Below are 8,105 nucleotides of genomic sequence, written 5' to 3' on the forward strand. Positions count from 1 at the left end.
AAAAACTTTGCCCATTAGGATTGATTTAGAGAACCTTGAAATATTAAGGACTCAATTGAGTTTTGGGATTGATTGAATTGCATACATGTGTTTTCTAAATTGCATGTTATCCATTCTATTCCGATTTCCTAAACCATGTCCAATCCTAAACGTGCTAGGTCATCATCTAGTCGCTCACACCGTCAACCAAAACCACCTCCAAATCCTCAAAATCCAATTCCTAATCCTAATCCCATTGATCCTAATTTGACTATCCAAAATTCGTGCTTTAATCATCCTGGTCTTAGAAATCATCGTTTTTGGTATTATCAATATTTCGACTCTTACAAAATTAGAGAAGAACATATTCCTTCTCGTCAAGCTATGTTAGATATTAATTTTAAATATCTTCCTCTTTTACAAGAGTGGAAATTTGACAAACTTTTTGATCTTGAACCCATTGTCTACCATCAACTTGTTCGTATTTTCTATTCTATTGACATTTGTGTTAAAAACCAAACTGAAACCGAAACCATAGGAATTTGTTCCTACCTCCTAGGACAATTCTTATATATTGACTCGGCTTATATAGCCAATACATTCGGATTAGATAATGATGGTATTTCAAATGAAAAACAAATCTTAGGATCTCATTATAAAAGAAGGGATAGTGCAAGTGTCTTAGACCTTCATGAACGTTTTCTTCATCTAATGATTTCTTGGTGGTTTCGACCATCCGGAGGTCGTTATTCTACTCTTAGAGCCTTAGATCTTTGGTGGTTACATTGTTCTGAAAATAATATTAAAATAAACCTACCTCAGATTATTTTTGTTGAAATTGTTGAAACCGTAAATCTTGTTCATAACAAGAAACTATGTTCATCTCTATTTTACGGTTGCATTTTGAGTAATTTGTTTTCCAAAGCTGGGCTTAGAGTCGGTCTAGATATCATTTTTCCCCTTAAGAAAAAAATTAATCTTCTTTCCTTAACAAGAGCGGGATTGATTAAGGATAAGGAAATCAGTGAATGGATTCGATCCTCTGCAAATACTTCGGGAGCTAGTTCTTCACGAGCTCCACCAGAAGCTGATGATGATCTCGAGCATGAGCAATTAATGTGAGACATCGATGAAGCCGAAGATGAGCCTGAGCAGTCCGAGGAGCAGCCCGAGGAGCAAGCACAACAAACGCATCAAATGCCTCCATATTTTCAATCCTTTATGGAGATATTCGATTTCTGATATGCTACCATGGATTCGCGCTTTACTTCTATAGAGTCTCATTTATCAACAATGGGAGCTCAACAATCAGAAATTCTTCGGGAGATGCGTGCAAAAAACGAAGCAACCAACGCGCGTATTAATGAACTCACTCACGAAATGACCGTTATGCGAGCTCATTTTCCTCCTCCATATTTTGGAATGTTTGAATTTGTGGATTGATTGATTTTGAATTTGTTTGGATTTATGAATGGTGAGAACTTATCTATTTGGTGTGATTAAATTTATTCATTATTGCATCATTTACTTCATGTTAGATATATGACCAATTTTGCCATGTCACATTAATTATGAATATTGATTATGAAACTAATGGCTAACGTTTCTCTTGCTTGTGATCTTAGCAGCTTATATTATATATAATCAATTGGGTAAATGATTTCAAAACCTTGTTTAAATTCTTTAAAATGTCTTTTTGATTTAACAAAAAGGGGGAGAAGTGTTAAATGTGTTTTAAATTTAAATGATAAATGGGAGAAGTGTTAAAGTAAGGGGTAAATGATAAATTGGAGAAGTGTTAAAGTAAGGGGGAGTAATTTCAAAACTTGATTTCAAAATCTTAAAATTACTAAAATGTTTTGTTATATCAAAAAGGGGGAGATTGTTGAAAACATTTTGATATTTCGATATAACAAATGAATTTTAAGATTTTCCAAATGATTTTCTAAGTATATTCGATATAACTATTCGAATATCAAAACATTACTCCAAATCTTTCAAAAATCATTTTTTAATCCTTACTCAAGTGTAAAATTAAGTTTTAATCTTAAAACAATTTCAAAATAATTTTACAAAGTATTTCGAACCATTTCAAAGCCAAAAATTCCAGATTGCTCAGAAGGAACCGATTCCCCCCCAAGGGGGTACCGATTCCCCCTGAATGGTTTGACTTTGAGAATTCCAGTATGCTCGGAGGGAACCGATTCCCCCCCAGGGGGTACCGATTCCCCCCTTGTATAACGGTCGAAATATTTGAATTTTACACTTAGGGAATCGATTCCCCATAGGGGGTACCGATTCCCCCCACGCTCCAAGCTGTTTTATTAATTGTTTTCACACTAAAATGGCTATATGATCTTCACTAATCATCCCCAACATTCAGAAGTGATTCAAGGTGTATTTAAACAAGTTCTGAAGCCTTTGATCAATAAGAAATCATAGAGAAACAAGAGAGAAAGCATCAAACACCAAGTTTGTGCAAATCAAGCCAATTTTCCTTTCAATATTCATTTTGCTTTCAAAGAACACCATTTGTGCTCATTTGTAATTATTTGTGAGTGTTCTTTTCTTATTCTAGAATTGAGCAAACATCTTACCTTGTGAGGTTTTCCTTGTAAGTTTGCAAATTTGTGTATTTCTCTTTGAAAAAGAGTGTGCTCAAGAATTTGGGGTATAATTCTTGAGGGAGCTGTAAGGTTACTCTTTGTCCTCAAAAGAAAGAACAAATTAGTGAATTTGTTGGAAAATGCTTAGTGTGGATAGCTAAGGTAGTGGACGTAGACTTTGGTTGATAAAAAGTCGAACCACTCTAAATCACTGTGCAATTACTTTCAATTTTCTGCAAAAGCTTCCACCAAAATTTTAATTGCCAATTCACCCCCCTCTTGGCCGATTCCGTCAATCAATTAACTCAACAATTAGCATCCATCGTGCGCATACAAACAAAAGCAAAAAAGATGAGATTTTTATTTTTCATTTGGCAACCATTGTAAATGGGTTATTATAAAACCCAAAAAAGATGTAAAAAAAGGCATAATTCCCTATTCGAAAAAAATGACGAATGTAATTTTCTTCCCCGATCCGAAAAGAAAGGAAAGGAATACATTTTTAAGGTATTTTACGTTTTTTCTTTTTTATTTTCGGTACCCATTTCTTTGGGTTTTAGATCCAAAGCAGAATAATAAGAAATGAGAAGGGCCATGGGGTTGTGATGGGGAGCGGCTGCTATAGGAGAGAGAGGGAAAGTGGAGAGAGCTTTGTGTGCTTATTTAGTTCATGTTAAACTTTTTTTAACCTAAATGGCAATATTAGCATAAATACTTAGGAGTTTTGGTATAATCGCATAGTAGTCCCTACAAATTTAGCGTATATTTACATTTTGTTCATCATTTCATTCTTTTTTATTTTATTTGATTTCGACCTGATAGTTTTATTTTATTTCGATTTGGTCACTTATTTATATTTTTTTCATTTTGAATTAATCTGATGTATTTTATTTTATTACATTTTAGTCCCTTTTATTAAATATTGTTATTAAATGTTTAATACGAGCTTGCGGTGAGCCGCACTAAGGTACGACCAGCATTATTATGGTTCGGGTAAAATTTTAACTTTTTTTACAAACTTTTAACCTTTATCTGCTAACTCTTAACCTACTAATTTCTAAAAAAATATTTGAAGCAATTTACAACCTCACGAGGACCCGCCCTTAGGTATGAATCGTGTTATTTATGGTCTGCGTAAAATTCTAAAAATTAACCATCTACCTTTTATTTTGTACAATTTTATATTTATGTTGATTTATTTTCAACACTTCAATTTTCTATTCTTTTTAATTCATGCACTTCATTTTTCTTTATTTTATTTTAATCCTTCATTCTTTTATTTCCAGGTTTTAATTTTCTACAATTTATTTTCAGTCCCTTTATTTTTTTTTGCATTTTATTATAACCCCATTATTACTTGGTGGCCGTTGTTGTGTGTTCCGATATATTTAGCATTATTTCTTTATATCTATCATTTTAGTTCTATATATTGATGGTTTATTTAGATTTTAATATGTGTATTTAGCGTTCTTTATCTATTATCCTATCTCTTTTAGGGTTGTAAATGAGACGAGATAGATCGCGAGCTACTCGAGATCGACTCAATCATGGCTCGATAAATACTCGGATCGAATGGACTCGACTCGAGCTCGAACTCGACTTGAGTTCTTAACGAGCCGAAACGAGCTACTCGATACCCGACTCGAAAAGCTCGTGAACAGCTTGAAAAAATGTTATATTATAATTTTAGATTTTTTAAAATTACATTATTAAAAATATATAAAAAATAAAAATTTATAAAAAAATACATTATTGATGAATAAATATTCTTGAATTGAAAATAGTTATATTTATTTTAAATTAATAAAAAAATTATTTATCTAAAGACAAATATTTAATATATTTCTAATGATAATATTTGTAATAACTAATTTTTAAAATTATTGTTATATTTTGAGGTTTCTAGTTCAAATATCATAAATATCAAGGGTTTGAACATTTAATATCAATATACTATATTGTACTTACCTCATAACTAATTTTTTATTTGATAATAAATATAATATAATAAAAAAATATGATTCAATTTAAATATTAATAATTTAAAAAAATATCAAAACAAGTATACTCTCTCTCCTTTCACTAAGCCATCTCATTCCTTCTAATTATGTGATAAGGTTTAGGATTTAGGGTTTATATTTTATGTAATATGATTTAAGGTTTAGAGTTTATGTGATATGATTTAAGGTTTAGAGTTTAGGGTTTATGTATTAGGGGTTAGGGTTTAGGGTTTAGGGTTTATGTAATATGATTTAAGGTTTATGTATTAGGGATTAAGGTTTAGGGTTTAGGGTTTATGTAATATGATTTAAGGTTTATAGTTTAGGGTTTATATATTAAGGGTTAGGGTTTAGGGTTTAAGTTATGCTCATGAAGGTAACATATAAATTATGCAAAATGATGTTATGTGACTCCTAAATAAATCATTCACATACTTATACATAAACATATCAATATGCAAAATAAATATACAGAACTAATTAAAGCAAACAATCCTAAACAAGGACTAAAATAAATATACAAAATTGGAATCAAACTAATGACTTAAATACAAAATACGCATAAACTATAGGGTTTTATATGCAATTGATCCTATTCGGTTTAAGCTAAAATATTTCCTTGGCTAGGTAACGAAAAAAGAAAAAAGCCCATTAATTAAAAAATGAAACATATGTAACATCATACCACATCAAATTACTTAAAAACTGAGGTTCAGAAGGGAGCAATTTCATTTACTTTCTGTGACTTATAGGAAGACTTGACACACAAAAATAAAGCAAAGTGGCCCACTATTTTATTAAAAAGAAAGGAGTGAACAAGGTGACATGGATACAGTAAGCAATTTACAATGCCATAGAGTTTCAAAAGTTGAGAAAATCATAGATGATAATGAAAACCCAAGAACAGTGAGTTTCTACTGTTAGGAAAATAAGTCATACCCACTCATTTTACTTCACAGGCTTTAGTCACTAGCTTTTTCCATCAGTGGAGAAATTTGATGGCTTTGGGTATAACCATGTCACCGCCAGCGACACATACTCTGTTTCTGAGTTTAAAACAGTTCATATAGCAGAGCATTTAATAATGAACTCTCTCGTCGCTTTCGAATTGCAGGCCTTCCATACCCTTGAGGGAAGCTTCGTAGTTCTTGGAATGAGAGGTATTTCTCCCAGATGATGCCCGCCTGGGGTCTCCATGGCTAGCATCAGTTATACGAGAACATTGGGGGTCAACCTCACTACACCCAAAAGCTTCACGGTTGCTAGAAGCTGCAGCATGCCTCGAAGAGGATCCACCTTTCTGCCCCATATACTTGGTGCAAGTAAAATTCAAATTAGAACTCAAATAGAAGGAATCAAACGTGATATAACATTGGTACTATCAAATGTAAATAGGACTACTTCATAGGAGTGTGTGTATGTAGATGCATCCTCAATGAAAAGGAAGTAAGACAGTATCTGGAATGCTAGATTGTACTCGATCCATGAGCATAATCATAAAAATAAAAATACCATATTGTCTTTGGAACCTACAGGATCATTTGCAACTGGATTTTTCTGCTTCGCCTGACTTCCAGAATTCAAGGGAGTGTGTGTGTATGTAGATGCATCCTCAGTGAAAAGGAAATAAGACAGTTATTGGAATGCTAGACTGTATTCGATCCATGAGCATAATCATAAAAATAAAAATACCATAGTGTCCTTAGCAACTGCAGGATCATTTGCAACTGGATTTTTCTCCTTTGCTTGACTTCCAGAATTCAAGGGTCCTGATGTTTTCCGCTGAGAGGAATACCAGAACATAAACTATACATGAGAATACTAATAAAATGATTAAACAAATCATTCCATTTTCACTTGTCAAAATGTTGCAACTTCAAATCATAAATCATAAGTATTTCTTCTCTGTTATGAAAGGATTCTTGCTCAGATAAATTTTGTTTAGCTCTCACTCAACGTATTTCAATGCAAAACCCGAAACAAAAAATCCAGTGAAAGAGTTGAAAGTTGAACCAGAAACAATGGTGGAGAGCTCTGTGCTGATCTTGAACTGAATCAGGTAATAGACCGTAATGTTGTGGATTTATCAGGTGGAGAGCTCCAGGGATTTGCTATTGCTGTTGTTGCCATACAGAATGCTGAAATATATATGTTTGAAATACACTGTCCTATGTGAGTTGATATCGCACATCGATGGTTCTTGGAGAATAAGGGGTAAGTCGAATGTATAAAAGGGGATGGGTTTCAGCAAAAAAATATTAACTCATCCTCGAGCTTAAGTCGAGCTTGAATTGAGCTTACAATCGAGCTTGAATCGAGCTCACAATCGAGCTTGAATCGAGTTTCAATCGAGTTCGAGTCTCGAGTTTCAGTCAAGCTCTTGATTTTTTTTGAGTTCGAGCCTTTTCGAGTTTGAGTCGAGTTTCAATATTATCTTTTGAGTTTGAGTCGAGCTTGAAAATTTTAAGCTCGTGAGTTTTCAAGTCGAGTCGAGCTTGACAATACTCGAGCTCGACTCGGCTCGTTTACACCCCTAATCTCTTTCCCATGTTTATGTGTGCTATTTAACTTAATGTTTTTTTAAATTTATTTATTGGACTATTTATTCTTAGTTCTTATTTATTCTTTTGTTATTTGCATTCAAATTTTCTATGATTACATCCATTACATTTTAGTCCATCATAATTCGTGTAGTATATGTGCAAATATTATCATGTACACTCATATAGATTATTGTTTTTGTTATGTATGGCTCATAAAAAGTCTCGTTGTGGGGTTACGAATTATGTGGGTTGGGGGTGTGGGGGCGCAGCCCCCGCGGTACGGTACAGGGTTGATTTTGTAATTATGTACCAGGGTTTTCTATTATAAATAGAGATGTAACCTAGACCTAAAAAGATCATTGAATAAAACTTCTAGCGCCGCCTAGGCACCGAGGACGTAAGCACATTGCCGAACCTCGTAAAATTCTCGTGTTCTTTCGTTTTCTTTACCCGTTTTCGTCAACAATTGGTATCAGAGCTCAGGAGCAAAATTCGAAGTCGCGAAATTTGGAGCAGCGAGGGATCTTGAAGGCTTTGCAACCTACAAAGTCGGCGTCGATGAATGAGGAAGATTGGGAAGAATTGCAGCAGCGAGCGGCAGGAACCATACGATTATGCTTGGCGGACGAGGTCATGTATCACGTCATGCATCTATTGTCTCCAGACGAAATTTGGAGGAAGTTGGAAAGTCAGTTTAAGTCCAAATCCTTAACGACAAAACTGTATCTGAAGCAGCGGTTGTATGGGCTGAAGATGCAGGACGATCACGATTTGGCACAACACGTGAATGTCTTCAATCAAATCGTTTCTGATCTGGCTCGGCTTGATGTGAAAATTGAGGATGAAGACAGAGCGATGATTCTGTTGTGTTCGTTGCCTTCCTCTTACGAACACATGGTGACTACTCTTACATATGGGAAAGAGACTATCAATGTTGAGGAGATTACTGCAGCCTTGTTGGCTCACAACCAGCGGAA

This window comes from Hibiscus syriacus, unplaced genomic scaffold, assembly GCF_006381635.1.
Source record: "Hibiscus syriacus cultivar Baekdansim isolate YM2019G1 unplaced genomic scaffold, ASM638163v2 tig00110386_pilon, whole genome shotgun sequence".
NCBI classification, from domain to species: Eukaryota; Viridiplantae; Streptophyta; class Magnoliopsida; order Malvales; family Malvaceae; genus Hibiscus; species Hibiscus syriacus.